Genomic DNA, 7,147 nt, shown 5'->3' on the forward strand with positions numbered 1-7,147 from the left:
AATAGGTAAAAGTGATTGAGAATCAGGCTCAGGTGGATCTTTAGGATGAGCAGCATGGTATCAGCAAGCTAGATAAATAATCTTTTTAGACTTGTGCTTGCGTCTTTTGGGTTCGTCAGCATCGTCTTCAAAATCTTCCCAACAATGACAGCCTGCATCACATTTGCCAGAGGCTGGGACATCCCATAAGAAATGTCCATGGAATTTTGCTGGGTATATGGGAAAACCTTGATCATTAAAGGCTTGAATGGGTAGGTTTTCTTGTTATGTGTGAACAGAAGTGATCATTGAAGAATAGGTAAAAGATAATCAGGGTGGTTCTGAGGACGAACTGGGTGGTGGTAAAGTAAGACGAACAGTTCCATCTGAATTTTTCTGAAAATGACTTTCAGAAATTTGTATGGGTTCAGAATTTTGATGAAATTGTTCATAATTGGACAACCATTCTAAAGGCATGAGTTTGATCAATTCTTGTCGAGGAATTTACCGTGGTATTTGAAAAATGGTTGGGATCTCTTTAGATTCTACAAGAATCATAAGAGCTTCTGAATTTGTAGTTTGTAGAGTTGGCAAATCCAAAGCATGATTTTGCAGCCTATAAACAAGCTGATGGTGCAAGGTAGCTATTTTAGCTAAGGTTATTTATTCAGCTCCTTGAAGTTGAATCTGAACTTTTAAGGTGGTGGCAAGATTGGAATCAAGAAGTGAAAGATTAAAATTGGGATAAAAGGTAAGCAAAGCACTTTCAGCATGGAGGGCAGTGAGAACTGTGCCAATGATGGCATACTGATATTGTTTCAACCTGGTGTCAAGTAGAGCAATTCTGGTTGTGACAGGTAAGCGTTTTCTCCCATGAAGAGTGAGGATTAGGCGAACACCTCCAAGGTGAAGATGTGTATAGCCTTCACGTTTCCATGTAGAGATCAGTTCTGAGGGTATCTCAAGAGTGACATATTGTTCAACTGTAGTAGCTTGCAAAGCACACTGATCGAGTTGGGACGACTAGATGTATTCTTTAGGATGAGGTCGTTTGGTGGAAATCAGGGTTTTGATACTTCTAGTAAAAGAAGGTTTTTTATACACGTGATAAGGACTGATGAGAGGTAAAGAAGATTCATTGATTTGAACAGATTCAGGAACATAGGAGTATTCAACTAGATTCACTATTTTACTGGTTGTTTGCTTAGTACAGGATTGAGGTAAAGAGAGAGTAGAAGAAAGAGTAACTGGAGAAGATGAAGAAGTAGGAGTAGCTGAGGATGATGATGAAGCCATGAGATTACGAGTTTCTATTCCTTAATGCTTTGATTCCTAAGTCATTGAACTCTTATAGCCTATACCAATATCGGTGAATAATGTGTATGGCTCTGATACCAACTGGGGGTAACGAGAATGATGTGGTTACGAGATACCAGACATTTCGTATCTTAGGGTTTCTTTTTTTTTTTAAATCAATATTGCATCCTTATAGTTTAATTCTCCTTAAATCCATAAATTTTACCTATTCATTTTCCTTAAAAAAATAGAGAGAGAGAGTCCCCGACCTCCTCTTAAAATCTTTTATTTTGCCATTATTAGTGTCTTGGGAGTCCAAAACTAGTTTTACCCTATAGGTTTTGATTTTTGCCCAAAATCAAAACCTGACTTTACGTACGCATAGCCTTCTTGCTCTTGAAATTTGAGTCTCTTTAGTGTACTCTTTGTGAATTGCTGCTGGAATCTTGATATTGGTTTGATTAGTTTGATAAGAACCGAGTGAGAATTACTACAAGTGGAAAAAGGCAAAAGTGTGTGAGCATATTAGAGGGTAAAAGCCAATTAATTTGAGTGAAACACGAGTGGAATTGAGTGAATCCGTTTTTTTTTTTTTTTACTGAAACATGTACCACATTATTTCTAACTTTCTTTTGCAAATGTTAGCCATGTCCCACAACCTAGAACAAAACACAAATGAAGAGGATCAATCTCACAAACTACTCAGTGGGTAGCTATAGGAGAGATGGACGAGGTAGGAGAGTTAGGAATAGAGATGATGGATTAAGTGTCATAAAGATGAAGATTTCATCTTTTCAAGGAAAATCCGACCCAGAAGCATACCTTGAATGAGAGAAGAAAATGAAGTTCATATTTAACTGCCACAATTACCCAAAAACAAAAAAGGTAAAATTGGTTGTGATTGAGTTTTTTTACTATGCTTACTTGGTGGGATCAGCTTGTTATTAGTAGGAGGTGAAATAGGGAACGTCCAGTTAAGACATGGGATGAAATGAAATCATTGATAAGAAGGAATTTTGTACCTAACCAAAAATTACAAAGTCCTACACAAGGTAGCCGAAGTGTGGGGGATTGTTATAAAGAAATGGAGACTGCCATGATTAGAGCAAATGTGGAGGAAGATAGAGAAGCTATCATGGCACCAAAGCAGGTTTATAGAGACTGTAACACCCCAAAAATTACCCATGAAAACACAAGAGTAAAATTGGAATGAAACCTCACATCGTTTATTTTATATAAAAAAAACCTCAAGATAAACAATCATTAATCATATTCTAACTGAATCCTTACATAAAACATCTGAAATAAATTCTCCAAAGAAAAAATCTCTAATCCAAAATAAAAAGTCTAGCCAAATTTAATCTTTAAAGCAACTCCAAATATCCACTAAGAAAAAATACCCATCTAAGAACCCAAGCCACATCTATAATCAATCTGCAAAATATTAGAGACAAGGGGTGTGCCGTCAACTCGGTAAGAAAATTCATGCATAATATTTAAAAAACCTTTGTCATTATACCTTTAAACATTTTATAATAACATCTTCATTTAGTATAAGGGTGGATTCATGTAAAAGTATTAAAAACATTAAAACATTCATAAAAGCATTAAAACATAAACATCGGTAGCTCATGCCTCGCAGTCATCATCATTCATCATTCATCATTCAGGGTACTATACCCCGCAATGTTCATAACATCCTTGTGCACAAGATCATCATCATACCAACAAACTGGCCATAACATTACATAATATTATAACATTTGCATCATATTCATTACTACGAACTATGAGCCAAACCATTTTTTAATCCACCATACATCCTTTCATAAATAGAATTTCAAGTCTTTTAAAATATTTAATAACCTTTCTTTGAACATTTAATTTTTTTAGAAAATTCTTTAAGAAAACATTTTGTTTAAGAAAACTAATTTCTTAAGAAAAACTCATTTTAAAATACATTTATATAAATTCATTTAAAAGTGTTTTTATTTTTTAAAAAAATCATTTAAATATTTTAGAAATCAGTTTTGTAAAAGTTTCCATTTAAACATAATTCTTATAACATAAATTGCATTTATTATAAAGCACATCATGCATGAATCTACTTACCTCGATTTGCAGCAATCAACTCAATACCTCAAGAACAAACCAATGAGCTCACCCACGTCCTATAATCATCATAAAAATATCCTTATCAATATTATCTCTAACCTTAAACGTAATCCCAATCATCCTTAAATCATAGGCACTTATACTAGCTCAATACTTATACATATTCTAGACGTAAGTATGAGTATCCTAAACATACTGACTTTTAATAACCTATACAGATGTCAGAAAACCATGAAAATTTACAGAGACAATGTAAACATGCATAGCATTCCATACAATATTTCACAAAAATCAGCACAAGTAAAAATTGAGTCAGAATATTGACCTTTCACCAAAGTAACAAAACTGCCCAACATTGACCAAAACAGACCTTTACCACTTAGGAAATTCATATAATATTCTTTAGTACTCGAAATAATATGTTTCTTTTTTTTATAATTATAGAAGACAAATCAGAAAGCATATAATTAAAATTCATAATTTTTGGATGCTTGAAACTATTTTAAAAGCATTTTATTTCCGAGAACATCTAACTTGTCCAGAAAATTATAGATTTGAAAATAGAATTTCAAAAATTCATATCTTTTGTTTTACATGCCCAAAAATCGTGATTCTATCTTTCAAAGACATAGAAAAGATTGAAATTTCATTATAAAATCCTAACATGGCATGCAATATCCATAAATTAGCCCAAACTATTACAAGTTTCAGCTTCTGCAATTTTGGAAAATAATTTCCAAATCTGCAACAACCACATGTTATGATTTTTAATAATTTAACCATGAAGAATAAAACTACGACATTAAACATGAAAGCATATGAGACATAGATCTATTGATAAAAAAATCACCATAATTTTTAAGGATGTTTAACCTTACAGAAAAATTTCCAGAATTGAGAACTGTTACTGAAAATCAAAATTTTCCAGCACCAGTAACCCAAATTCGAAAAACTATAACTATTTGCATACTCAGAGGATTTTAACACAAATCCTATCAATGGAAAGCTTAGGATGTCTAGTTCCATGATATGTAAACTTATTCACGTGATTCTAATTAAAGAAAACAATTTAGATTGTTCATATCATCACAACATTACAAACACACACATATTACCTAAATCATACTACAAGTAATTAAACGCAAACAACTAGTAAAAATAAATCACATCAGTCAAAGAAATACTTAATACTTTAAGGCAAACACCAAGCAAAGAAGTTGTAAATTTTTTTTTTCTTCTCCAAAGGCTTATATGTTTCTTTTTTTTTCTAGCGTTTGTAACGGCGTAGAAAATAAAAGACGGCTTCCTCTTAAATACTTGGTAATCAATAAATACTTTTTTAAAAAAATAAAAAGCAAGAAAACGTGAGTTTTAAGAAAATTCTCTTTTTTTTATAAAAACTAATAATTTACGTAACTTATTTAAAACAATTTGATAAATTTTACTCACACACAAACACTCAATAATAACTATCCTGCCCAATTTAATAAGGGTAAAAGAGGAAACAAAAATAAAAGTGAGCGTTACAAAGACCCAATGAGCCTACAGAGAAAGAATGAACAAAAGAAAAAGAGAGAAAAAGAGAGGGAAATTCAAAAAGAGTCCGTGGAAAATGTGAGAAAAAAAACAAAGAAAAATGAGGCCATTAAGAGAAAATCAGAAGAAAAACAAAAGAATTTCTACGCGAGAGCGGGTGAGATAAAAAACTTTTTTTCACATCACCCAATGATTGTACTTATGTACAAATAGGCATTTTTAAATACTAACGAATTTGACCTTACTTTGCCCGCATGGTTTACCTCCAATCCGATAGATTGAGCACCAGATTGATTTTATGCCCAGTGCAACCATTCTAAATAGACCAGCCTATAGGAGCAGCCCGGAGGAGACCAAGGAACTTCAAAGGCGGGTTAATGAATTGATGGAAAAAGGGTAGGTGAGAGAAAGCATGAGTCCATTGTGCAGTCCGGTTTTATTAGTTCCTAAGAAGAATGGGACTGTCGAGCCATCAACAACATAACGGTAAAGTGTCGACATCCTATTCTTAGGCTAGATGATATGCTTGATGAATTATATAGGTCTTGTGTATTTTCTAAAATTGATCTGAAAAGCGGATATGATTAGATTAGAATGAAAGAAGGAGATGAATGGAAAATTGCCTTTAAAACAAAATATGGTTTCTATGAATGGTTAGTCATACCTTTTGGTCTAACTAATTCCCCGAGCAGTTTTATGAGACTTATGAATCATGTTTTACGAACTTTTATTGGCAAGTTTGTTGTTGCATATTTGGATGATATCCTCATTTATAGCAAAAACATAGACGATCATGTAGTACATTTGAAATATGTTTTAGATATGCTTAGAAAATAAAATTTGTTTGCTAATATGAAGAAGTGTACCTTTTGCACTGATAAACTTGTGTTTCTAAGATTTATTGTGAGTGCACAAGGTATATAGGTTGATGAGGAAAAGGTATGTGCAATCCAAAAGTGGCTGAGTCCCACAAGTGTAAGTAATGTGAGAAGCTTTCATGGGTTTGCTAGTTTCTGCCGACAATTGTTAAAGACTTTAGCACATTAGCCGCACTGCTTACTCAAGTAATAAAAAAAGATGTTGGATTCAAGTAGGGAGAAGCGCAAGAGAAGACATTTCAAATGATCAAGCAAAAGCTAACTAATGCTCCCTTATTGTCTTTATCTAACTTTAATAATACGTTTGAAATTGAATGTGATGTCTCAGGTATTGGTATTGACACAGTCCTAATGCAGGAGAGACGACCAATTGCTTACTTTAGTGAGAAACTGAGTGGGGCAGTGGTGTGTGCAATCTCTAATGCTATTTGTGTCAATGTACAAGTGTACACAACAAGTAATATACTGATGAGTATTCAGATCGTCTTCACAAGGATTGATGTTATCAGATTTGGTACAGCAATTTTAACAGTGTAGTTTTGTTCTAAATTAAAATAAAATAATTTTATGAAATGCAATAAAGAAAATTCTCACGTCAAACACAAGGATGGAACCAAAGGGAACGGAGTAATTGAGTGAATAAACTCACTTAATGACATTGACTATTATTTCCATTACAGTGCCGTTGCTACAGTATCTACTACGGCATTGAACAAAAATTCACAAGGTAACACATTGAAATTGAATGTGATGCCTTATTTAATGGTATTGGCACAGAGAAATCCTCAAGAGACTCCAAGATACATCAATATTTTTATAAATGATGTAAGACATTTAAGTCATTTAGGAAAATTTTCTTATTTGTTTCAGATTAGGCGTTTTCTTTGGGTGTTAATTATAATTTGATTTGTTCAAACTTTCCTTACATGGTTTGGGGTTTGTTTATGAAATTTCAAGGATAATTATGAGTTGGAAATTCATGTAAAACAACCTTATATAATGTACTGGAATCCAATAAAAAAAAAAATCAGTTTTTTTCATGCAATTTTCTTGAGAGTTTATTTCTCTTTGGTTCTTAAATGAACTCTTTGAACTTGTCAGATTTTTGTGGTGTTTAGACCCTTGACTTATCAATCAGACCATCCATAGCTAATTATGGCATCCTCACATACCAAGATTCATGCTTCCATTGAGCATCAAGTCGCGATTCCATTTAATTCTAGGTTTAGAATTTAATCTTGGAGACTAATTTGTTAGAGTTGCGTCAATTCTTTGGTGGGATTTGTAACACCCTAGGCGAATCCCACATCGGCAAAGCACGGGAGAGATGCTGGGTTTATAAG

Source organism: Citrus sinensis, chromosome 8 (assembly GCF_022201045.2).
Source record: "Citrus sinensis cultivar Valencia sweet orange chromosome 8, DVS_A1.0, whole genome shotgun sequence".
Taxonomy (NCBI): Eukaryota; Viridiplantae; Streptophyta; class Magnoliopsida; order Sapindales; family Rutaceae; genus Citrus; species Citrus sinensis.